Consider the following 27,467-nt stretch of genomic DNA (forward strand, 5'->3'; position numbering starts at 1 on the left):
TCAAAATTATTTCTAAATGATGTCAGTTGCGCGTGCATTCTACTCGTTCTTGTTTGCCATGTGAGAGCGAGACGCACGATGATTAATTTTGATATCACAACGTACGTTTGAATTGGTATCTTTCTTGAGCTTGGTCTTCCTCTTCCTCGTTTCCTCATGATTGAGGGTCGTGACCTTATTCAGTTGTTATTTCGTGCACCAAGTCTCTCCATTTTGCACGATTATCTGCCGTCCTAATAATAGGCGCCTGTGCGGCCTGTGTAGATATCTGGCAGGCCTTCTTTACAACACCCAGCGGATCGGTGGATGTCCACTATCTCGTTTTTCATTCACCATGCAAACCAAAATGCATATTTCCATGATATCATCTTTCTCTGTCACTCTAATTGCCTTAATCCTACGACTACTACTGCTACTTGAATAATAAAATATCTTTATCTTTAATTGAAGAAGAGAAAGAAGAAAAATTTTGCTTACTTCGGTGTTCGCGGTAGGCCCTCTGGTTCCCGTCTAGTCAAATGGTCACAAGTCCAAAGTAATTCAGGATCCGCTCGAGCTTGGTAAGTTCTAGTAATATCGCGTAAGAGAAAGGGCCTCTTTATTGCTTACCCGCTATAAATACGAACGGCAAGCAGCTCGCAAGCCCCAATGTGTGGAAATATATTTCCTTTTAGAATGTTGGCCGATATCATGAAAACATAAGCACTTATGTAAAATGGCATGTATCTTATACACATCTTATGTGTACAGAATGGTACAAAAATACGTTGACTGATTTGGTTTATTTTCTTACTGCTCGTTTGCCTCCTATATCATGAAAATAAACCAAAATGACTTTTAAATTAAAACTCCAATCCTTTAACAAACAAAAAACGAATTATCTTGAGCTATAGTCAAAACGATATAACAGGACCAAAACATTAACAAATTGCTAAATCTGAATCGGCCTCGATACGGTGTTTTTTTTTAACTGGCATATTTATTCTTTTTTTTTATTTTTTTTTTATTTTTTACAATATATAAACATATATTAATCCACCAAACAATTGAAAACTATGACATCAATGACATTTCGAATATCGATCGTCCAAGTTAGTACTTGCGTTTTGTAGCAAATGTATAAACTCAATCTAGACACTAATCAATAATTATGTAAACAGGCCTTAAGGCAAGTGTATACGCTCGTAGGGGCTTTTATTACAAAAATATAATAAATCAATTATCGGTTTATTTATTTATTTTATTTTATTGGTATTCAGGATAACAACAGCCGTAAATATAACTAAACATATAAATGCTTACATAAAAGAAGGCCAATGACAGTCATCCATGAAATAGGGTTGTTTCCAATTTTTTGAAATGCTTGTAATACGTTCTATATTAACCAAACGTTGCCCTAAGATTTAACTTTTACCCTAAAAACGGCTTAAATATGTTAAATTATCAAAATTTATTTTGACCCATGCTTTCGCGCCCAAAACGCTCTTTGATAATTGTATGACGTCACAGTTTACGGTTTGACACATAACAATGTACATAACAAAGAGTAAAGTAACTATATAGGTACATACACACGTAACACCAAGGCCTCCCGTTGTCTATTCTCAGTGCAGAATTTGATACTCAAGCCGTAGCCATTTAGGTGGTGGGCTAGCTGTGTATGCGTGCGTGTGGGTTTTTAACCAACTAATACAATATGTTTTCTGTAATAATGAGTTATTATATATCATTAAGTATTTATTATCCATTAGCATTTCTATGATGTTGATTTTTAGTGCAGATATCGAAGCTTCAATTAATTGCCCACCACCAAAATGGCTACGGCTTGAGTATTAAAGTTTGTGCGAGAACAGACCTATATACTTACTTTACTCTTTGGAACAGACAACGGGGGGCCTACCGCAAAAACCGAAAATCGTATATTGTGGGAATCTTTTTCTTTTACTCTTACTAAGACGTAATTAGAATGACAGAGAAAAATGCCTGCAATGACGAACTTCGATTTTCGCGGTTATAGCCCAGTGTCAAACCGTGAGTTGTGACGTCATCAGAATCTTCAATGTCGTTTCGACTTCGATCACGTGACGTGTGTTAAAAGATATTTTAAATTCAATATTTACAAAAATATGCTCATTAGAGGTCTACTAAAGGTAGTTTAACATGTTCTTATAATCCATACGAATTTATTGGGATACTATTCTGCCCTAAGATTTGTATATGGAAACAACCCTATTGCAATATGTAACAGAGTAAAAATTACAAAAAAAAACTTAAAAAAAGAAAAACAAGATTGAGAAAGTTACTTAATTTAAGTTCAGGAATGCAGCCTTGAAATTAAAGGACTTAAAAAACACCGATAACATTATTTAACAAAATTGCTTAGATATCGATATACAAAAGCGTTTTGTTTTCGCATAATCGTAGCTTGACCTCTCGTAGGAGTAGAGGGGCACTTGTCAAAGTTTTATTTTAGAGCCAAATACACGGCCAGTGCTTCAACCAATCTTACAACGTCAAAAAATAAAAACCTGCAACTCACGATGACAAACGATTCCATTAGTATATTGACTTGAGAGCTTTCAAATGTATTTTTATTTAATTTTACCTAAGTTTCTTTAAAAGGTTTTAGTACTCTTTCAGCAAAATACAAAAGTTTCTGAATAGACTAAATCAGATAACGTCGTAATCAGGTATTATTCTTCTGAAAATAGTTGTTTATTTTGTAACTTAATTTAGGAATAAATTAATCTGAAATTCTAAAGCTACATACTGATATAATTAACGTAAATTTCATTAAATTCGGACTTATTTCATCGCTTTGAATATATTCTCCTAAATATTCTCGAAAACCGCTAGGAAAATATTCGAGAAAACCGCTAGGCTAAAATGGGACTGGGCCGGTCATGTCTACCGCATGCATCCGAAGAGGTTGGCTAGCTTTACCTTCTGTGTGTCTTCATTTAATTACAATTCAATGTGATTGATTATTTGTGAATCGCTATTTCCAACACGCGGTTTTCCATTACAACCCAAACAAATCCCAATATTTTACGTGAAACAAAAACTGAGAATGAATCTCGCAGTAACTTGAGTATTTAAATTGAGTTGTACCGAAAAGTTAAGGAGAATATTACACGTGGGGTTGTTACGAATCTGCTGAATATTGGGCGTAAGATTTGCATTAAATTTGGAAGTTTGTTTTAGGAAAAAAGTTGAATATAAATGTACACCTGACCTACCTATTTATTTTCTGATCCACCATTTTGCATCATGCTTTTACTATTGCATTATATATAAATCAAATGTCCACTTGTCAAGCTAAAGCTTTTTACAAAAGTAGGGAAGGCCGGGTAAATACGATCGCTAGGTAATCGCGAACGTAGCTGTTTTTACTACGTTAGAAAGAGATAACAAGATTTCACTCATCGCCACCTTAGAAATCATGACATCATTAGTACGAAGCGACTAGCGGAACGTTATGGGTGCATAATATGGGATTCAAGCTAAAACTCATTTAATTAAGTGCTTACTTTCGTTACAATTTTCCCATAAATTAAACACACAGTGTAACTTATAAAGTAATAATAGTTCTAGCACGACATTTATTTGCATGAATAATTAGTAGTTGAGGATTCAATTACGGGAATTAAATACGGCTGGGCCAAACAAAAACTAAAATTATGTTTTTTTTTATACCACGTCGGTGGCAAGTAAGCATACGGCCCACCTGATGGTAATCAGTTACCGTAGCTTATGGACGCCTGCAACTCCAGAGGTGTTACATGCGCGTTGCCGACCCTTTAAAAATCTGTACACTCCTTTTTTGAAGAACCTCATACTGTAGACCCTCGGGAAAACCTCGGCAGGTAGCTCATTCCACAACCGAAAAAAATGTATATATTTTTGTTTCATTACCTTGGTGAGTTACATGGGTGGGCTTGGTGGGGTCTTGGTGGATCTTGGTTGGCAATCGAATTGAGTGGGTCAATTACGAACGTTCGGCATTGCCCCATACCTGTAGAATAAAAATCGTTTTATTTTATCGTTTCGTGTTTAAACGATTACGAACATAGTAGAAAGTTGGATAATTACGAAATTATCTAAAAATAAATACTATAAAGAATAAGTGATATAATTCTTTATTATTTTGCAACCCAGGAAATATTACGCCTTAGCCACTATTAGGATAGCAAATGATGTTTAGTAGTTTACGTAAGTTCGGAGAAACTTATTGATAAATACGTACGGACTAGAGTTTGGAAATCAATATTGCGTCTCCTGTTCGTATAATATACTGGAGGTATTTGCTTTCAGTAGAAAATTGATATTCGTCAGCAAATTAAGCAATCAGAGTTTTATAATGAATTATCCAGTAAGTATATCACTATCAATACATATGCATTACATTCACTCCAAAGCATAATTCGGTTACCTACTTGAAGCGTTAACAAAGTAACTACATTTGACTAATCGTTTAATTTTGTACCTTATTACGATAAGATAAGGTAAATAATTGAATCCGTTTGATAATGAAGTTACTTTAATTTAATTATGGTTAACATAGTATCTGAGTAAATACTGCATTGAATTAATGTTGCTTTGATTGAAGCTAAACAGGAATTACAGAGGTCTATTCGGATTTCTAAAATTACAACTAATTTTGATATTTATTTATTTATAAATGGGAATAGTAAAGCTCTTAAACAATCTATATTGACTCACTAAATTAAAATATAATATTACAAAATTAAACCTAAAAATAAAATAAAACCACCTACTATCAAATATACCAACAAAAAAAAAACAATTACAAAGAGAATACAAGTAGATATGTATTGGTTTGATATTGTTCGCAGATAGTGGTGAGCGGTTGAGGAGATTTTTCCGATAAGAGAATTCCTGCAACATACTGTTTGTTCGTGTGTTAATGTATTTCAATTCAAATGTTACATTACATTATTTTATTTTGAAGTAAGTTTACGTTTAGCTACCTAATGTTACTGGGAAATTTTCCTAAATTTCTGGGAAATTTCCCAATGTTAGTTACTACTCGTAGTACACAGAGGTTTTTGTGATATGATCTGAGTGTAATGTTAAATCATTCAGATCAAGTTAAATTTTAAAAAATCGAATAGGCTTCGCAATTGCCTATTAATTTAGGTTTTGTGTACCCATTGCGCTGTGTGGCGAATAGCTAATCCTCTTGTTAGGTAAATCCGTTTGATAGTTAGTAGACTAGGCTGCTAATAATTAACTATCACTAATGAAATCATTATAATCAAGTATTTAGGTAGATAAGTATAACTAAGTACTGTCTTTATAATAGGCCTAAAACATAAAAAAAAAGGTTAGCTGTATCTTAAGGTAACATGCGGATTTCGACTGTAGCACCGTTGCAAGTGCAGCATTGTAGCAGCGGGGTGAAGTCATCGGCTGCTTCTCAGGCCCCTCTTTCGCACTGGGCACTCTGGGCACGTGCCCGGGGCCCCCAATCTAACGGGGGCCCCGAAAGATCTTAAACGCCGTTTTTTCTACAGTCCAACGGGGTTTTTAATAGGGCCCCCTATTCCTGAGTGCCCAAGGCCCCCGTGTGTATAAAGACGGCCTTGCTGCCTCTCCATTGTGTCAAGAGACGTGGAGGAAGCAACCAATGACATAGATTCTCTTCTCTCTGCTGGATTACAACCAATCCCATTGATTGATTCCCGCACGTGTTATATCATATCTACCATAGTAGAAAGGCTTGAGGTTGTCTTTCCTCCTCCGTGCTAGACGAAATGAGCGACTGATTGAACATTCTTGCTGCCTCTCCATTGTGTCAGGACACGTGGAGGAAGCAACCAATGACATAGATTCTCTTCTCTCTGCTGGATTACAACCAATCCCATTGATTGATTCCCGCACGTGTTATATCATATCTACCATAGTAGAAAGGCTTGAGGTTGTCTTTCCTCCTCCGTGCTAGACGAAATGAGCGACTGATTGAACATTTTAATCGTAAAAACGTCATTGCGTTATTACAATAGAGATGCCATACCAAATGAAATTGCCGCAATCGCAACTTGTACCACGCGAACAAATTGACGTAATCGCCGAAAAATTCATGGTGCTTACACGTTTACGTCGCGAGATTCACGCTACGCTTCTATGGTTTGTTTTCAAAACAACAACTCAAGCCGCAAAATACTGGTTCTCTGTGCCGGTTCTATATGCAATAATAATAGTTCAATGGAAATCAATACGGCAATCACATCTACCTGATGAATGACTATGGAAATTAAATATAAATTAAATAATAATAATATGACTAAATTAATATGACTTCGCCAATTTCTCTCTGCTGCAATGCTGCTGCAGTTGCAGTTATATTCATATTGCATCAGATCCTTTATATTATATATAATAACTTCACTGCCTTTTCTGAATTAAGCACGTCGATCTTGTAGGTATTTCATTTATCCCATCAGCTAATTTATTAATTTATACCAACGTTCTTAAACGTAACGTTTTACATAATATTACACGTTACACGTAATCGTGTAACGTGTTAATAGATTTACATCTACGGCAGCATAAATATACCCCTTCTTCTGAACATAAATAGCAATTCTAAGTTATCTAGTGTGATGTATAGTGTCTGGATATAATAATGTCACGAAATAAGATTAATCTACCTTCTAAATATGTTATTTGGTGTTGGAAAAGTAATTTTTCGACTTCAATACCCAATATTTGGGGACTTCGAGGCACGTACTTGTGGATTTAGGCTTTTAAAAGTTTCTCTAAGAGGTCAATTCTGATTTAACTTTTTTTTACGGTTTTTATTTTATACTTGCGGACAAAGAACACAGGGTAGGTACTTCCTGACTTCTGCCTTCTTCTAACATAGTGACTATATGTGTATAAGTATAAAGGTTAGCTGGAAGAGATCCCTTTTAGGGATAAGCTCGCCTTTGTACATAACATTTTTTTTTGCTTTGTTTTGTCTGTGTTATGTTAACCTGTTTATGTGCAATAAAGGTCATTTCCCACAGGTTCCCATCCCTAGTTACCGGGAAGATTACAAATTTCGACTAACTTATCCCAAAAAAGAAGGTTTTATCTAGGTCGTATCAAAACCAGTAACGAATTGGTAAACAGTAATCGGCCTCCATAGGTCTCAAATTCCAATATACGAAACTTTTCATGTAGTTAATCTAAAGTTGTGTAGCTTAAATGGTGTTTAATGGAAGTTACCAAACAGGTAATCTAAGTGGGATTTGCTAGACAACCTCGAATTTTCATTATAGGAGTTTTTTTGATGTTTCACATTTTCAGGGTGATACTTCAGAAAAGAATGTATGTGAATATTTAAAATAAATAACTCCCATGAGATATAAAATATATGAAACACATCATCAATATCATCATACTTTTATAGTCAAAAATTGCTGGACCTTTTGTTCCATATGGATTGGGTTGCCATACGTCCCGTACATCCGTATGTACCGCATTTAAGTATCACGTCCCGTATTTTTTCCCGTCCCGTTTTTGTCTATCAGTTCCGAATAATTATGGGGACCATACATATTCGCTATGTGCACGACTGTCACGCAACCTATCGTCCGCAAGTCTAGGGGAAAACGTCAATTCACTACATCTTATAAAACTACTCCAAAACTAAAAACTACTGAACGGATTTTCATACAACTTTCATCTATCAATAGAGTGATTCTTGAGGAAGGCTTAGGTATATAACTTGTTAAGGTTTTGTGTAAATTGGTTGAAATAAATATAAGCTTTAATCGAAAACGCTGCCTAATCCGTTAGAGTTATAACAACACAATGTATGGTGGAGTTGTCTCTCATTCATAGGTCTACAAAAAAGTTCGCGATGTTAAATGTCTATCTTTTAAGGATAACTTACTATACCCATTCTTAACTTCTAGAAAAAGATCACGTAATATGGGGCCATTTGCAAAGCTATTTACACGGATACATTATTAATAATTATCAAATTAAATACGTTAGTTAAATTAAGCATTTCATACGGATTACAATGGTCTCTTACACCATACAATTTACATGAATATTTCAAGAGAAATCGTAAATAAAAGTTTAATTTCGAGCCATATAACTTGTACGAAATGTTAAAGACGCTATCCGCAGTTAGTTCTAATTTTTATCACCTTATGCGCTGGGATCGCTTTACTTACCCCCACCATGCACTTCGCACGGTCCCAATAGAGGACCGTCAACGGGAAACGCTCTGGACAAGCTTGGTGCATTAAATGCTGCGTGATTGGTATCGTTATAGTAGGTTGTCATTTGGACAATAGAACTGCTATTTTACATATTTATGAATGTATACCGTGTATAATTTCAAGCGCCAGTTTACATGTTCTTTATAAAAAAGGGCCCGCTAACACGCCTAGGATTCACCGGACTTATTTAATTAGTAAACTACCGTAGTGCTCCGTCAGCAATATCTCCAAACTGTAGCAGGCAGGAGTATAGACTACTTCCAGTAGACACCGTATAGCAAGGGCGGATCCAGCTGTATAGTCAGGGGGGGGGGGGGGGGAGGGTACTTTAGAAAAATATCTACTGTGTTCCAAGACCCAGCCCAGGCCCGGGCATTGTGAAGTATGTAGCATCTCGTGGACACCTTCCGTAGGTGCTATGATATTTGTGTGTTCGCTTTGTAGATTTTAAATATTAAACATAATAACTCGCTAGTCATCGATGACTAAATAAATATCACTTTTATAAATATTTTTCCCGCTAACACACCTAGGATTCATGACAATTATTCAGTTTGGAAACTCTCATAGTTGCACCGTCAGCAATATCTTCAAACTGTACTATGGCAGGCGTAAACATTACCTGCACTAGACACCTAATTTTGAAGCAACTCGCGGCGGTACATCTAGAGCATGCAGCAACTCGGGGTCACCTTACATAGGTGCTATGATAATTGTAAAGTGTAGTAGATTTTGAACAATAAACATAATTACTTGCTAGTCAGCGACGTTTCAATAAATATCTTTTTTATAAATATTTTTTCCGTTTACACACCAGGGATTCACCAGACTTATTCAATTAGGAAACTCCCGTAGTTGCTCCGTCAGCAATATCTCCGAACTGTACTTTGGCGGGCGTATAGACTCCTTACAGTAGATACAGTATTTGGAAGCTTGTAGTAACTTAGGGACACCTTACATAATATATATGCTCTTATACTTGTGTTGTATAGGTTGAATTATACACATACTCGTATTTCTGGTTGGTCGGTCATATTTAAATAAAACAATTGAATTTCCAAAATCTATATCTTTTTGTCATACTATGCTGCGAATAGTATGGCAGAAAGTTTTGCGAGTGTCATATAGGTAATAAAAGTCTAATAACATACAATAGTCATGTCGAATGATGCTATCTCTATTTGTATATCTATGGAGTAGCTTACATGTAAAATTATTGTCGATACTTTTCGGAATGTCAAGCACTTTTATTTACTTAGAAAAGTAGCATTTTAGTAATAAAAATAGGATATAATCATACTCAAGTCCAATTAAACCCAATTAAATAATTCTTGGGGAAACTGTCATAGGGACGCGAGAGTTATAGTGGCCAATAAAATTGGTCTGCGGACACGAGTAAGAATATCTTCAAATTGAGTTCTGGCAGGGGTCCAGGCGATTAACAAATTGCTGCGAGCTGTTTAATTTCACAGCGCGTGTAGCTAAGGTTTGAAAAAAGAAACACATACACCGTCTATTGGCCAGTTGTCTGAGGGCAGGAATATCTCCAAAGTGTGTTCTGGCAGGGGTCCAGGCGACTTACAAGTTGCAAGCTGTTTAATTACACGAGCCTTATAGCTGAGGCTTAAAAAAATAACACATACACCGTCTATTGGCCAGTTGTCTGAGGGCAGGAATATCTCCAAATTGTGTTCTGGCAGGGGTCCAGGCGATTAACAAGTTGCTGCAAGCTGTTTAATTTCGTGCCTGGACGCACACCTCCCGGTGTCGCTTAATGAACGTTTTTGTTGCATCATTTGTCAAACTTAATTGTGCTTAATTAATAACGTTTAATTGTTAAGATGAACGTCAAGTAGTCGATATAGGAAACTCACTCACATAATATTTGTCAGTCTTTTACGAGGTGAATTATGTAGATTATATTGAATCACTTTTACGTTGTAACCTACATACAACACAAACCTCATTGAGCTTTACTATGGGACGTAATCGAGTTATGTAATAATGCGCTATAATATTAATTTATAATATTAAGCCTTTATTTTTAAATAATTATACATTTATTTATTTTAACTAAACTAGATTGCGCATATTTTAAATAATTATACATTTATTTATTTTAAATAAATTAGACTGCGCATACCTCTAGAGCGTTTAACTTTAATTTTAACTTTATAGTTTTTAAATTTAGTCTTTTAATAATCAATTACTTTTATTATTATATGGATCGATGTTGTCTAAAATAAATGGTTTAATTGTATTTTTAATGATAGTAGAGATAGAGAGATCCCAGTGTTTGTTTATGTTGTTAATAAATAACACGAAAACGACATCGCGGCGCCGTCTCCAGATGGCATTGATTACTTACTTAATCAGCAATTTGATTAGATGTGATGTCTCCTAGCCTCCGCCTGGCAGCATCATTCTGTACAGAGTGCTTTTGCCATTTGGGGTTTAAATGCATATCCCTTCAAGTGGCAGGCCGCTGGATCGTGGTCGATTACGTTGTTTAAATTTGACATTTGACTGATTAATATAAAATTATAATTCCAACTATTGAAATGTGACGTATGCCAGTTCTATAATAATATTTTATGCAACAGTTGTATAAGAAGGGTCGAAAAAGGCGAGTGGCTTGAGTAAAGGAATATAGGAGAAGGGAATAAGGAGTAGTAAAGGAATACGCCACGAGCATTTTTTGACCTACTTATACAACGTTGGATACAATACTTTTCCTACGCCTTTAGACGCATAAAACCACAAACGCGATTCCTACGAGTCAACAAAAATAAATCTTAATTTAGGCAAACAAAGCAAAAGTATACAGCCAAGACGCGCGAGCAGTGAGAGTCAGAATGGCGGGTGTACCTAAATAAAATCAAATGAAAAGCATACCATATTTTTGTACCTAATTTGTACTATTTAGTACCTCGTTTAAAAAAAATTGTACCTCACGGTACGTAAAGTTATCATCAAAAAACAGGTCACCCGCCATCCTGACAGTCAGAATGGCGGGTGTACTTTATTACGCTATGTTCCCGTGGTTATTGATAAATTCTATAAAAGCCAAATTTTTGTAACTTTTTTGTACCTTATACCTGTAATTTTGCAGGCGTTATAATTTTTCAAGTTATCGATTTAATTTTTAAGAAAAAACGCTAAGGTACAATTATTTTTATTACGCCAGGATTTAGTACCTTTAATGTTTAATCTGTTAAGTTCAACAATTTTTTTTCAAGGAGGTACTAAATAGTACAAATTAGGTACAAAAATATGATATGGTTTTCATTTAATTTTATTTAGGTACACCCGCCATTCTGACTCTCACCGCGAGCATTCCTTGTTACGCGCCCGGCCCGTAACTCATGAGGCCCTGGTACTTGCTACTTGCTAAATTAAATTTTTGGACAGTTTTTTCTCGATTTTGGCCACCGTAGCCTACGGAGACTAACAAGCATCGCTAAGAGGTCTTAGTAGTCTATGGGTGTTGCTATATTACGGGTGTCACATGCGTGTTTCTGACTTATGAAGTTATTGTTTTTACTATGCAACCAAATGAATATTTTGTAAGTTGGTTTAAATCTGTATTCGCTTTGATTTTGTTAGGTTGGTAGTCATTAATCGCAGTAACGTTATAGCGATTAAAAGCACAAGTGCTGTTATGAGGAATAGACAATATAGACTTTTCTTGAAACCTTTTATGTATGTTCTTATATTCGTGTTAATGAATGCATAAATGACAGATAACAGTAGAGGAGTAGGAAAAGTCTGTTTTGATTTTGCTCCATTTAAAAAGAAATATATTTATTACCATATAATTATTTTTATCACTGAACTGTTATTATGTTATATTTCTAAAATAATTAATATGCAAGCTTTTTACAAGACATCAAAATGTCGATACAAACATCAGGATGCGTCGCCAACGTGCCAATCGTTTACGCTCCGAAGTGAACGAAACGCAACTGTGACTGTCGCACTAATATGAAAGAGTGATAGAAAGTACTACGCTACGCTACGGCGCGTTAACGATTGGCACGTTGGCTAAGCACCCAGTCGGCATTTCTTTCCCAGTAAAGTACAAAGTTCAAATATACTTTATTCATGTACAGCTGTCTCGCTCACGCTGCCGCTCAATAAGTGTGAAAGAATAACCTGAAATCACGGGGCCTTAAGAGAATAAGAGCGTATCCAGATCATTATAGACACCCCTCGTGTCCGGTCTCCTCACTCCTCACACCGCCTGTATGAAAGTACTTATAAAAATAATAATAATATTAGTATTAAAAGCATACTTTTAGGCAAAATAAATACGTCAAGGGATTCCAAATACCTCCGCGCACTAAGTTTTCCATACTCTCATCATCATCTCACTTGCGTTATCCCGGCATTTTGCCACGGCTCATGGGAGCCTGGGGTCCGCTTGGCAATTAATCCTAAGAATTGGCGAAGGCGCTAGTTTTTACGAATGCTACTGCAATCTGATCTTCCAACCCAGAGGGTAAACTAGGCCTTATTGGGATTAGTCCGATTTCCTCAGGATGTTTTCCTTCACCGAAAAGCGATTGGTAAATATCAAATGATATTTCGTACATAAGTTCCGAAAAATCATTTGTACGAGCCAGGGTTTGAACCTGCGACCTCCGGATTGCAAGTCACACGCTCTTACCGCTAGGCCACCAGCGCTTATAAGTTGTCCATACTGTACCTACAACATTAAAGCACAGGAAGTTACATCAATAAGCTTCTGGAATTAATTCGTGTAAGACAGAAATTTCCGTAATGGACTTTGTCAAAGCGTTGGTTAATTAAACAATTTTCAACAAAATTACTTTGTCTAAACACGACGAAATCTAAAATTTCGCTTAGAAGGAAAGTAAACTTTGTAATTATTAGGAAGGTCTACCTTAAGTAGTTCCTTAAGTCCCAGAAAGCTGAAATTTGATATGTAAGCTAGTATCTATTTATTGACAATAACAATATACATAATGGATATATACAGATGAATACTATAACTAGCTTATATCTAAAAGAGGCCCTTGAGGCATTGTACCAAGGATGCTGGCGGCATTTCCTCGTTGTATCGCAATACTGATACGTTGTGCGAGGAAGCCGCCAGCTCTTCGGTCACCAGTTACGTCAACCAGACGTTTCGCGATTTCTCCAAAAAACTTGTGCGCGCTGGGACCCCATGGACCTAGAGTTTCAACGCCAAAAGGTACAAAATGGTACTCTCTACCGAGGCTCTTATATTTATTACGTTTCAAAATTTCGGCGCTTTCCGCCGCTGCGCCCGCTTTTACATTAGTCCGTTGGAGGTGGGACGGTGCCAGTGTGTCTACGCAGGTAGCATCCCACACTAACATCCGTCCCAAGCTCCAAGGAACCAAGGACACCCCATCAGGCCTCCTGCCATCATCCCTGATAATGCCAGTTGGCTCAAGAAGAGCAGGCACATTGATGGTGGCAAGAGATCGACGGATTATGTCATTAAGCGACGCATGTCTTGAAAAACGACCTGCACTTTTTTGACAAGATAATCCGTGGTGTCCCAGTCGGTCCACGTCCGTGCCACAAGAGCATATATGTGGCGTACATACCGAAACCCCGAGTCGCAAACCAGTCGCCAGTCTTAGGGAGGTCGGATCCAAGAAAGTACCAGTATTAGGTGAAGGATGGGCATGTAGCCAGTAGCCGGCTTCCCGGGCTCCGACCGCCAAAAGTCTCGCGTGATCTGGACCCGTACAGTTGTTTAGAAGAGTATTGTAAGTTAAATCACAGTAAATATTATCCCAGCTCCTTTGTGATTTTGGGTTGTCTGGAAATTGTTTGCCCGGGCAAGCAATTTTAAAAGCATTTTTAGCATCCTCAAAGCCCGTAATCTCATAGTTTGTGGGCAAAGCCCTTAAGATATTTCCTATGAGACCAGACGTGCTATTAATGGATGCCAAAAAGGCTGGGGAAGCCACACTGGAAATTTTATTAGTAATAATAATAATAATCCGCAGGGCAGCTTGTGGCGAGCTGTTGGGGAGTAACGACCCCACGGACCCGAGTACTCCCGAGAGTCGGTCAGGGTCTCCGTCTCCGGCGTGTCTTCGTCGGTCGGAGTGGACCCCAAGGGGACCCGCAGAACTCTCAGCTCTGGCTTGCCTTCATTGGCCCTCCAGAGAGGAATCGTTAGAGCTAAATGCTCCAGGGGTGGAAGTGAAAACTTGCATAAGACGCGAGTTGGCACAGTGGCTGTTATCAGCCACTGGGTAGAAAGCGGCGTACATCTCTCGACACCCCTGAGCCGCTCACACCGGTGTTGCTCCTGGTCGTTTTCACGACGGAATTTTCAGGGGCCCATCTAGTGGGCACCGCCTGCCTCGATAACTAGTAAAAACATTGTTATGGCAGGTGTCCGGACGTCTTTGCAATAACCCAGTCTCATTGTCCTCCCAAACTTCAATCCATAGACCGTTATACTGTTCACTTTTACTACAATAGTCTCAATGCCTGTTGCGACCGGTTCATGGGTGTCTATTGTTGCGCCTGTGAACGGGTTCCAGCAGGCGTTCTACATGACACTAAAGCTCTCCAAGAGGCCTCTACGTGTTGGATCTATATCCCCACGCAAGCCTATCAAAAGACCGGGATTTATACGCCCGTGAAATCCAAGGAGATATAATAATTCATCCTATATACGTCCCACTGCTTGGCACAGGCCTCCTCTCATGTGCGAGAGGGCTCGGGCTATAGTTCCCACTTTAGCCCAATGCGGATTGGAGACTTCACATACACCTTGAATTTCTTCACAGATGTATGCAGGTTTCCTTACGAGTCACGATGTTTTCCTTCACTATCAATATCAAATATTTCCTTCAATATCAAATGATATTTCGTACATGTTCCAAAAAACTCATTGTTACGAGCCAGGATTTCGACCCGCAACCTCGGGATTAAAGTATTAGTACACAAATAACAAAAATATCTAAAACTTGGCACTTTTACCCCCCAACGCCTTAAACTAGGGAATGAAAATTTGTATGAGGGTTCCACAAATTTTGATGCTAGAGATCTGAAAATTGATAAATCGACTCCTTGTTAAAAATAATAGAATACTTACATATTTCAGGATTTTTTGTAAACACCCCCCACCCTTTTAATGAGCGGATGGAAGATTGTCATAAGCAATAACCAAAAAATAGAAGTGAAATCCCACCAAAAACATTTTCATGTAAAATGTTGCCAAGATGAAACCATAAGGCTGCGCTGTCAAAAAATTATTTTATCTCATGTAGAGCCAAGCTGCTTACTCTACAAGCCCTAATAACGTTACGAACTCTACACTTTAGTCAAAATATGTGGCTTAGCCGTGGAAGGAGGTCAAAGACTGGCAAAAATTGTCTTACATAATAAGTCAATGGTGCCTAAAACTAAATTTTGTTTATTTAGAATCGGGAATTCTCAGGACAGACCCTTTTCATGTCAAATCTAAATCGCTCATTATATAGCGGCTCGCTGGTTTTGAACTTATACATTAATTTCAGTAGACCTCGCATTGTGAAGTAGGTAAGTGGGTCAAAGACTTATTTAGTAGGTATTTATGAGTTACGGTTATGTGACTTTCCTATGGACACCATAAAATAACTTTCTTTAAAGCCTAGATTTTTTCTTGACATAAATAGAAATGTTGCAAATTTCTACTTCTTAAAAACGATATGCAGTCTCAGTAAATGAACCCGAATCGTTGACTTTCGTATTGTCTGCAAAAAGACGCTAGTTTTCTTGAACGCTTTGACTCAATTAGGTTCTTGGATTGTTTTATAACGTCGTAACAACCAAGGGTCATTCAATAATTTTCCCAAGTAATTCTATTGCAAGTAGCGCAACAGATTCTAAATTCAAACTGATTTATTTTAAATCGGCCCACCCCACACTAGCGTCGTCCGAGGATTGTCGTCTAGCAGCAGCCATTTTCCATAGCGGTGACTAGACGCCGACGCACAAAAAAAACGCTGGTGGCCGTAAACACTCGTATTCCTGTGGACATAACTAACAGTTCAATTTGCCATTCTACTAACCAAATTTCCTAATATAACTGTCACTTTAAGTACTTAATCAGACAGATTTGGTAGTATGTACCTGAGCAATAGAACTGTCAATTTTGTATCGAGATATAAAGACAGAGTTTAAGAGCGCTTTAAAATTTGCGAATTGTATTCTGCACTATCTAGTAAGTGAGCAGTCTGTGTTGTTATTTAATATTAACAAGAAAATTATCAAATTGAAAGTCATAAGGGAAAATGCTAAAGCAACAAAATATTAAGTAAAGGACATAAGGACATTTTTGATCTAAAATAGTTTTGTAAAACGTCCTTTAATACGTTAAAGGAGAAAAAAATATACCCCAACAATTAAGACTTATCTTTATATAATGCGGTGGTGGCCGAGTGGATATGACGTCCGACTTTCAATCCGGAGGTCGTGGGTTCAAATCCTGGCTCGTACCAATGAGTTTTTCGGAACTTATGTACGAAATATCATTTGATATTTACCACTAGCTTTTCGGTGAAGGAAAACAACGTGAGGAAACCTGCATACATCTGCGAAGAAATTCAAAGGTGTATGTGAAGTCCCCAATCCGCATTGCGCTAGCGTGGGGACTATAGTCCGAGCCCTCTCGCGCATGAGAGGAGGCCTGTGCCCAGCAGTGGGACGTATATAGGCTGAATTATATATTTATATAAGTAAGTAAAGTAACTTAGAAGTAAGTTTCTTCATTCCAAGGTAAGAAAAATAAAAATAACTTAAAGATTTTATTACATTACTAAAGTAAAAGTACGTGTAGAAAATGATCATCAAAAATAGCTTTTCGTATATCAAAAATCGCAAATTAATAGCAGGCCTAAATTTAAAGACCAGCCTCACTAACCGTGGTGTTAGGTTAGGTTAGTTACTATATTGACTTCTTCTTCTTTCCCCTAGACCGGTAGTCCCTTACTTGGGGTCGGCCCTCCTCGCCCGCATCCTCCTCCGCCTCCACTGAGCACGATTTCGTGCCACTTCGTGCTTCTTTAAAGTCTATTTCGACCGTCGTCAGCCAAGTGGCGGGTGGTCTTCCTTGGCTTCGTGGCCCAGGTTCAAGGCCAGTTTTACAGGGTGGTTTTCTTGGTGTATTCCCATTTGTCCCCGCCCCACGTGACCACCGCCGTACAAGAGGCGGGCACAGATGGAAATGATTTGTATGTAGCACCTATTCCCATTGGTGCCGAATGTCCATGTTGGCCAAGACGTCAAGGAAGTACCAGCTCAGCGCGGCCTGGAGCACACTCCGCGCTTATATCGATGACCCCGACCAAGCAGATAATCGGAGAGTCTAACTGAAGAGGTAAAGGTCCCTCCTGAAGACTTAAACTGAGGATTTAACCTGAGGACTAGAACTGAGGTCTCCATCGTGAAATCCCTGGAAATAATTTATAAACATTAAGTATGAGGCTTTGAAGACCCTCAAAGAGGATTAAAATCTTGCAAGGACTGATCAGCAACTCACCCAATGAAGAAAAGAAGCCGGCTTGTAAATCTGTGCCTCCATGACTATGCAGGGGGCCTTCAGAAGTTATGGGTACGTAGAATATAAAATTCTCTCTGAAAATAAGTAATAAAACAATCAGTACTAAACACAACCCGAACAATAAGTAGATTAAGATTAATTAATTATTAACTCGTAGAATATTTTGACAGCGCTATAACTACAAATAGTGATTTTCTAAATTAATGGGTGATCGGGGATGAGACGGCAACTTGCGCTGATCGAGTGTTGTTGATGTCAAGCCAGACTGCTCCGAGTTTGAGGCTGGATTTGGGAGTTGCTGGAGTATTGTGAAGCGATTAATCATGAATTAATTTTTTTAGTTACTTTATTTTTTCGCATTATGTATGGATAAGGATGAGGATTGTTATTATGAATTTAGTGGGTATAATACATTGTAAACATCGCGTTTGCTTAATCAGCGCAGTTGTTTTATAATCACAATACTATAAATGTGGCACTATACAATTTGAATTAGTTAGCACCCGATGGTTATAATTATAACTGGCAAAATTCAGATTTTTAAAGGGTTGGCACCGCGTAATTGTATTTTGTGCAACAGATACATAATAAAGGTCTTAAAATGCAAGGGCCGAAGTTATACAAAATGAAAAAATATAATGAAGTACAGTTTTGTAAAGACAGGCCCGAGAATTTTAAGACCTTAATTCTGTACCGTGACACACAATATTTTTTCTAAGACAGTAGCAAACACCTAAAATTATAAATAAAATTAAAGTAAATATTAGTTTGCACATTTTTGCCTAGAAGTTAGCAAAAAAAATACAACAGCTGCATAATATTATATGAATATTCATAACATAGTTAAATAGAATAGCTATAAGGATCTTATACCAGGGCCGGGCCGCCGCACCCACGCGCCGAGCTTCTAATGAAGTTGATTTCGATAACACTGGCAGTTATTTAATCGGCAAATAAAAGTGCTGGAGTAGAAAATAGTAGTTTATGTGACTGCTGCCTAATGAAATGCATTAAAATACGAGTGCAAGTATAAAAAACGAACAAACGGACGAAGTGAGTTTCTTAAAAGGGCCACACGAGTGTTTTAATGCGTAAATATGTACAGTTGTTACATACACTATTTTATCTACCCGAATATTATGAACTGTCTATGATATATTCACTAACTGGATGTTACAGCCGGCATTAGGGCATCACTGCTCTCTGGCGGAATTCGTGAATTTATCGCGGCGACTCCAAAATATCTTTATCGCTCATTTACACAAAAGTTTTGCTACAGTTCGTTTAAAAACAACAAATGATATTAAATCTATACTAACAAACTATTTCAAAGATAAACTGTACGTCAGATAACGGCAAAGGATTATTTTTTTCACGCATGTCACGCATCCGTTTTTCTTGTTTAATTCAGGAACAAACTAGATTCAGGGTCCGATTTCCATATCGGTCGATACCAACTAACATGCGAGATTTGTCAAAGTTGTTTGCAATTGATATTTCACCTTGAATAAACGACTGATATTAGAATAGAGGTCAAATACAATTGCTTTTTTTTTGATGTTCTAAATTTAAATGTAATTTTATAATCTATTTCGATATTATAATAACGCAATAAAAACATTTTCACAGTTAAGAAATTTGCTGTCACAAAACAAATTTGCGGATTTTGAAAGCATCACAGGGGTTTATAATTAATAAATATTAAAAGACATTACCTATTACACAAATGATTAAGTCATACAGTACGCTTAATAAACCTTGTGTTGTGGGTACTTAGACAACGATATACATAATTATTAAATACATAGAGAACACCCATGACTCAGGAACAAATATCCATGCTCATCACACAAATAAAATGCCCTTACCCGGATTTGGACCGTGGACTAATAGGCTTCATAGGCAGGGTCACTACCCACTAGGCCAGAGTGGTTGTCAATGATATGGTTGTGGATAAAATATTTCACTGTAAATTGTTAAACAGTTGTAAAAAGGAATTGAATATAATTGAATTGTTTAGTTCTTAGTTTTCTATTCATTACCATCGTCTCATAGAAAACGGTTTGCTTATTTCATTTCTGAGTCATATTTTAATATCAACTCAAAGAGAAATGAACTTAAATAATCATCTAATCATGAATTGTCTACAAAAAGCGCTTTTCGTCTTAATTTCCTTTGAACATTCTATTTGCACGACGATTACACTTACATCTTTTCAGTGAAATCTCGCTTAGCTTAGACAAAGCCATGGAAAAATTGTGTTGTTTCATAATGTTCATTTATTCTGATAACACAGAGAATAATTAAAAATACAAAAAAAGGTTGACAATATCTGATTGATGAACGCCTGAACATTCTTTAGAGAATATTTACATACAGTCGGCCCGATTCGAACTTTAAGATACGATAAAATAAACGTAGGTACTATAAAATTATTCAAAATTAAGTCGTAACTAACACAGTGTATTACAATGTCAAACATATTTTTGAAGTGAAAACTTCTTTAGCGGCGCTGTGCACTTTTTGTGATGGGGAAAAAATGTTAAACTCGCGACGGGTCACGTGACCGACATATTCGTCAGATTGAAAATTCGTAAGACGGACACGTGACCTGATCGGAAAACTCCATGATGATTCTAGTAATGATGATGGTGTAAGAGTCGTTGAAATTATGGATGGAAGTTGATTTTTCTGAGAGATAAACTTTTTAATGTTAAATAATTGTAATAGTTCTGAAGTGTTACATTTTTAATGTAATATAAATTGTCATGTTTGTGTACGATAGCGCAATAAATGAATATTGTATTTTACCACGTAAATTATAGTACTTTTATATTGATAATTAAAGCAATTCGTGCAAAATTATTCCGTATCCATTACAAAATATCAAAAATTATTCAAGTTTTCACTTCTGCCGGCACTCCCGGAATGCAACCCGTTGTTTTTTTATTAATATGCAAAAAAACTTACATGCCAGTTACAAATGTTCAATCCACAGCGCAGGTTTCGAAAACATGCATTGTCAAACTACGTCACAGAATAAGTAATCGTACTACCGTACAGAAACGAAACTTCCTACAAAACCGAAGTATGATAGCGATTCAGGGACAAATCGTGCTGTCCCTTTCTTATGTATGGTGCTATCCCTTTCGGCTATTTAGGGTTGACAAAATTCAAGTCATTATCTTATCTGTGGTCGTACATGCAAAGGGAAGTCAAGTTGTGCCAACCATAATAATTGCTCGGACCAATGCTGAGCCGAATGGAGCGGAAAATGACCGAAAGGAACAGTTTCGCCCCCCTGTGGTGTAATTCACACACCTGCAACTGAATGAACGAATGAATGAATGTAAGTGTAAATGTCGTATTGGGTTAAAACAAAGTAGTGATACGTGTTCCTATAAGAAAAAAGTAGGAAAAAATTTTTTTGACGCGAAAAATGTTTGGCCTTTGTATGGAGGGTTTGCCGACTTGAAAGACCTGCCCCAAAGATTAATTTTACTCTCAGACCTAGATGTCCATAATACCGAATATAACTTTGAATGGATCTCTTTTATTTTTATTATGCAACACCTAGATTTTAATAACAAAACAGCCTTTGTTTACCTTACTGGGCCGTAAAAACAAAGTTCAACATTCATGAAGTTTAATGAAAAACCAATGTGAGATGATTTGAATTTTCATTGGAGTGTTTGCATAGGCGGGGCTCGGAAGGGTCAGTGGGGGATATGGGGATATGAGTACTTTTAATGAGTTTTCAATAGGTTTTTATTGATCGATTGAACACAGCTGTCCATATGGCAGAACGGAGTCGATTGAACACAAACGATGCTGTCCATAGGGCACAACGGAGAATATTTCCCGATTGTTGTGTAAAAAATCGTGCGGTGAAGGTTTCGTGCGTTCAGAGCCCCTAGTGTAAATTTATTCGATTTCGTGACGTGACGTACGCGTTTGCATTAAGTCTCATTTAGTATGGGATTAAGAAACAGCGCTCCAAGCGGAACGTTTTGGAAACTCAAAATCCCATACAAAATGAGACTCAACGCAAACTCGTACGTCACGTTACGCCATCGAATAAATGTACACTAGTGGTACAGTACGTAGCCGTACTGTATATGGAAGGTAGAGGCAAGGAACAAAATCTCCTTAGGCAGAACTGTTGCAATGCAAAAGTGTCTAGCTGTCAGCTATAAATAATAGTTCCAAATCTCTTCAGAGTAGGGCTAGAGTAGCTAAGAACCTAGGCGTTATTGACGGAGTGAAGTGCGCTGTCTATGGTTAGATTTTTTTCTCAAGTATTCTAGGTATTTTAGCGCCACCTATTTATGGTTTTTTGTCGGACACTTTTTGGTATATGGAGATTCTGTTCCTTGCCTAGACCTTCCATAGTACTGTACCCCTAGTATACATTTTGACACTGACACACATATTCGCTGCCCTCCTAACTAATTTTGAAATCTCATTCAATTGTGTGTGACACATCGTAAGAGAACAAGGTACACAATTAAATAAATAAATAAATATTTGGGGACAATCATACACAAATCGATCTAACCCCAAAATAAGCAAAGCTTGTACTATGGGTACTAGGTGACAATATACATACGTGTAAAGATAAATATACATAGAAAACAACCATGAATCAGGAACAAATACCTGTGTTCATCACACAAATAAATGCCCTTACCGGGATTCGAACCCGGGACCATCGGCTTCATAAGCAGGGTCACTATCCACTAGGCCAGACCAGTCGTCAATTAAATGTTATTTGAATATGAGTTCATTGCACTTTACGTTAGGAGTAACTTACTTTCTACCTATATAGGTATGCATCTCGTCCGTAGTAGCATGTATTAGTGCAAGCGAGATAAGAAATTAAGTTACGCAGACGCAGACGGTAGCAAATATGTCAATTTAACACTGCTAAGGCAGTCGTGGTAAGGCTACATATACTAAACTTCAGTCTAGGCACGTTTAAAAAAGTGGAACATTTAATTTAATGGCATATTAGTAAGATAAGAAGAAGTACAAAAATTGTCTGACTTTTATTGTAACCTTGAGCTAACGTCATAATTGAGAAAATACATTAGTTTCAACATAACGAGTGTCTAGTTCATTTATGATTTGGAAATTGACTGCAATATATTCCTGTATAAAAAAAAACAAGAAAAGGCTTTTAAAGCTCTAAAGTCCTTGGTCCCAAAGTCCAAATATATGTTAATGTTTTTGTCCTAAGCGATAGGTACATGCGTTATTCGTTTCCCCTCTTCGAATAGTATGTCCTATCCATCTTCATTTCCATGTCGCGATTCCTACGTCAACGGGTTTCGTCAGGATATGATAATGTCAAAAGAGCTTATTTTTGTATGAATTTCATATGAATAAGCCCTTTTGAAATGACACTCCTCATATACTCCATAGGTCTTCGTTTAGCAAAACAATATTGTTTACAAATTCTCCGGCTGTCTCACGCACGAGTGGGCGGCGACGAGCAAAAATACGCCTAAAGCATCGTAATTTGCTTACGCTGTCCCGGTATATATGAGCATGTATCCAAGTAAAATTATTATAAATGTAACAATATGTATGTTGGGATATATGGGTCAAACCTACTCGTATAAAGCAATTAGGATATACCTACCCAAAATTAAGGACAAAATTAGAGTACTTTTTATCCACAGAATAATCCCGGAGTGATATATAAAAGTATTGAAGCGATAAATAAATTAATATTGGCTATTCTTACAAAAATTGACTAAGCCCCACAGTAAGCTCAAGAAGGCTTGTGTTGAGGGTATACTCAGACAACGATAAATATAATTACAAATACTTATATACATAGAAAACACCCATGACTCAGACACAAATATCTGTGCTCACCTCACAAATAAATGCCCTTACCTGGATTCGAACCCAGGACTATCGGCTTCATAGGCAGGGCCACTAGGCCAGAACGGTCCTCATAACAACCATAAAACCACTACTACGTCGGGCAAAGTGGCAGGCGGAGGTTGTAGGAAATAAATTACAGCTGTCACTGAAAATTACCTTTTTTTTAAGTGCTATAATAATTATGACAATTAGGGCCTGTTTCACAATGAGCAAGAAAAGTGTTAGATGGCTAATTAACAAATAAATTAACTTCCTGCAAAACTTAGCACTATCAGTTAAGCTTATTTGAAGATTATGAAACGCCAACGATGACTTTATTCGTCAGATAAGTGACAAGTAGTTTATTCGGGACTTTACTTGGACATTGTGAAACAGGCCCTAAATCTTATAATAACAAAGGGTTAATGTTTGTTGTTTTTACCTAAATAGGTATGTATATAGTTATTTTTTTGCGGGTCATAGTTAAAATGCCTTTGCCTACCCAAAAAACTCATTTATTATCAGTGATCGGTTTTTTGGATTCGACATGGGGTGAACGACCTCAATCATTATGTTAGTATGGATATGCCCCGGGAATCCGGGCTTTATGTTGTTAGAAAAGGCAAAAAAAACAATGTGTTTATTTTATTACACTTTGAAACATCTAAGTAGCTGATAGACGAGTACTTACTCACCGTTATTTTGTCTAAATCGAACAAATGAGCACAAGTGTTTACACTGACAGCTCATTTGCTGCCTCCAAAGCGACATATTTTGTACCGTTTGGATAAAAGTTCGGCGAGTAAGTACGCGTGTCTATCAGCTAATATATGGTTACTACGGGTTAATTGTTTGAATAAATGAATTCGTTATCAAAAAGTGAATTACACTTCTTTCAACTGAGAGGTAGTTTGAGAAAAACAATCTCCACAATGTCAAATGGTTTTATTGCTCACCAAAAATAACTAGAACTGAAATCCAGAGAAAATAATGAAATATCAATGTCAAGATTTTGAAGTATTTTTTCCATCATGACAGATATATAAGCTAATACTTTGTGGAGGTTTTAATATATTTTGCTTTAAATAAAATGTTGAGATTAGGAAAAGAATAGAAGTTTTTGTCTCCACTGGTTGCCATGTAAGAGTAAAAAAATCCTTAGAGATAATTTAAATTGTTTTATTTTTGTACGGTTTGTTCGGTATCGCGGGAAACTATCGTATCTATATTAACTTTTCTACTTGATATCCCGCGAGGGAGAATCCAAATAACCGATCACTGTTTATTATTCACGTTTTATTTAGAGCTACGACCACGAGTATTAAGGGAACAAGTGAAAGTTTTATTGTAGGTATGCACACAACCTTATCTTCTGCTCACTTATATTTATTTGCTTTTCAAATAAATAAAACTTGCACCAAAAGCGAAAAATAAAGGTTTTCGATAACCTTTTCAAAGATTTAAAGATGAATAAGGACAATAATCTTATTAAGTTCTCTTTGACCGAGATTTTATTTAGTTGAACGCCGAAACTTTGAGTTTGAGTTCTCAAAGTTTCGCAACGCTAATTATAATTAACTTAAGGAGTTCAATCACGTAAACATAAATTAAATAAACGAATTACAAGCAACGCATTTAAATGGCGAACCAGTAATTTAGATGAAGAATCGTGAAATAAAAGAATAAACTTTTTAAATTTTTACCGGCGCGAATCAGGTACGTGAAATTCTAAAAAACATGTTCATCAGAAAAATGTATAGGTTAGGTATGTATACATACTTATAAATAAACCAAATAACAAAAAAAAATTTGTATTTTTCATATTTTTCATAAATTCTGACCAGCGTAATGGTTACTTGTTTTATAAGGGAGCAAAGTTGTTGTTTAACCTCTCCTGCTCATATTGATACCCGAGCAATCGGAATATTCCAAAATTTATTTATTATTTCTAATAACAAATTGCTCCTTTGACACTATTGAAAACATAAAGCATTAACATTATAATGCTAGCAGCACACACACACACACACACAACAGGACACATACACATATAACACATTAACAGCTAAGAGACAGGTATACATGGTACTCTCAGGCGTCTCTCTGTCTAGAAGTCTTCTAGAAATAGATTTTCGGTCATGTCATCTCAGATATGGGTGAATATGGTATCAGTTCATTCAATTTGATGTCCTGAACACAAATATATGAGATGACAAGCGCGAAAAAGGTGGGGGTACCTACTTGATTACATAAAATATGTTCGATAGGAAAATAAATAGAAAATACCACAAATCGGTCTGAGCATACCTCGTCAACTCTAAGTTTAAATCGCTTGGAAAACTTTAGATAAAAGTAGCTTTTACAAATCCGCTGTCTAAGAAAACGAGAGTCATAAAATGTAATGTTGTTTTCTAGCTTTTCAGTTACTTATTGCTAATATAAACTAGTCGTTCTGTGAGATTAAGATTATTGATAAGATTCATTTCATAAGCTTATAAAATATAAAACAAAAAAGCCTGTCTATAGCTATCCAGCGGGGTAATACCGTGACATTATGGGCACTTTTGCACCGGAAGCGATATGGAACGGATATGACTTAGTTACTTAATGTAAGTAATTATGTAATTATTTGTAAGACTTTGTACATTTTATTAATTTCTCCCACACTCGATTTCTTTCATTAACTGTATAGATTAATTAATTGATACAAAAAATACTTCGTATTGTGATGTAAAGGTTAGATTTGAAAAATCTGCGCGTTATCGTGGATGATACGAACTATCAGCGGGTGATATTATCACCAGTTTCCAAAAGAGGTGTGAATAAAGAAAAGGTATTCAAAAATACTTTACTCTTTGAGTAAATTTCAAAGCGTAAACGGTCTTAAGTGACATAGACGCTAATGGCACTTAAGTCCTTAATACCAATTTCCAACAATTTTGAACATTTCCCAAAAAACCGAAAAGAGAAAAAAATCTATTTAACTAGGATAAGTTATGGTATGCTTGTGTGCCATTAACTTAGTGTAAAAAATATCTAATAACTGAAATGGGCGCAGATGGGGCGCAGTAGCTCATATGAATGAATTTTCCCATTTGCGCATATCTGCTAATCTAACTGACATTATTTTATAAGACAAGTACAGTTAGCATCAAAAGTAACGGATAAGACTACGCCTCGAAAGTAACATTTTCTTATGGCAAAAGGATACGGGAGCTGAGATTTAAATATTATCCGTCTATGGGTGAATATATCCATCTCTCTAACGGAAGCGGCTCCTAAAACTAGTGCGATAAGGACAACACCAGGTTAGGCGAAAAATCCTGCGTAAAAATCTCAAAAACCATGTTTCGTACTCGACTGTTTTCTCCTCTTAAACTAAACCAAATGTAATGAAATTTTGAGATCTAAATGGTAATGATATTATCTGTGTCTTTTTAGGTTTATTTTTAGGTTGATTGATGTCAGATTTGAGTACCATGCTTCTCTTTGCGGCCTAGTAAATTAGGGAGTATTTGAGAATATTTGTAGTGCACTAGCGCCTTAAGAAACAATAATATGAAAAAAACCTGTGTTTAATAAATCATTGCTTTAGCTTCAAAACCACGGAGGAAACAGACGAGTACGTTTGTATGGAGAAATGACCACTCCTGTTGCCTCTTAACAAAAAGAGTTGTAGACCATTTAGATTGTGAGAGATACTTTTGATCGCGAGCTGTTGAGATATATCTCCGTTTGTAAAGGTATTCCAGGGTAGCAGATACTTTTGGTGCGTTTTTTATCCGGTAGAT

Source organism: Cydia pomonella, chromosome 17 (assembly GCF_033807575.1).
Source record: "Cydia pomonella isolate Wapato2018A chromosome 17, ilCydPomo1, whole genome shotgun sequence".
NCBI classification, from domain to species: Eukaryota; Metazoa; Arthropoda; class Insecta; order Lepidoptera; family Tortricidae; genus Cydia; species Cydia pomonella.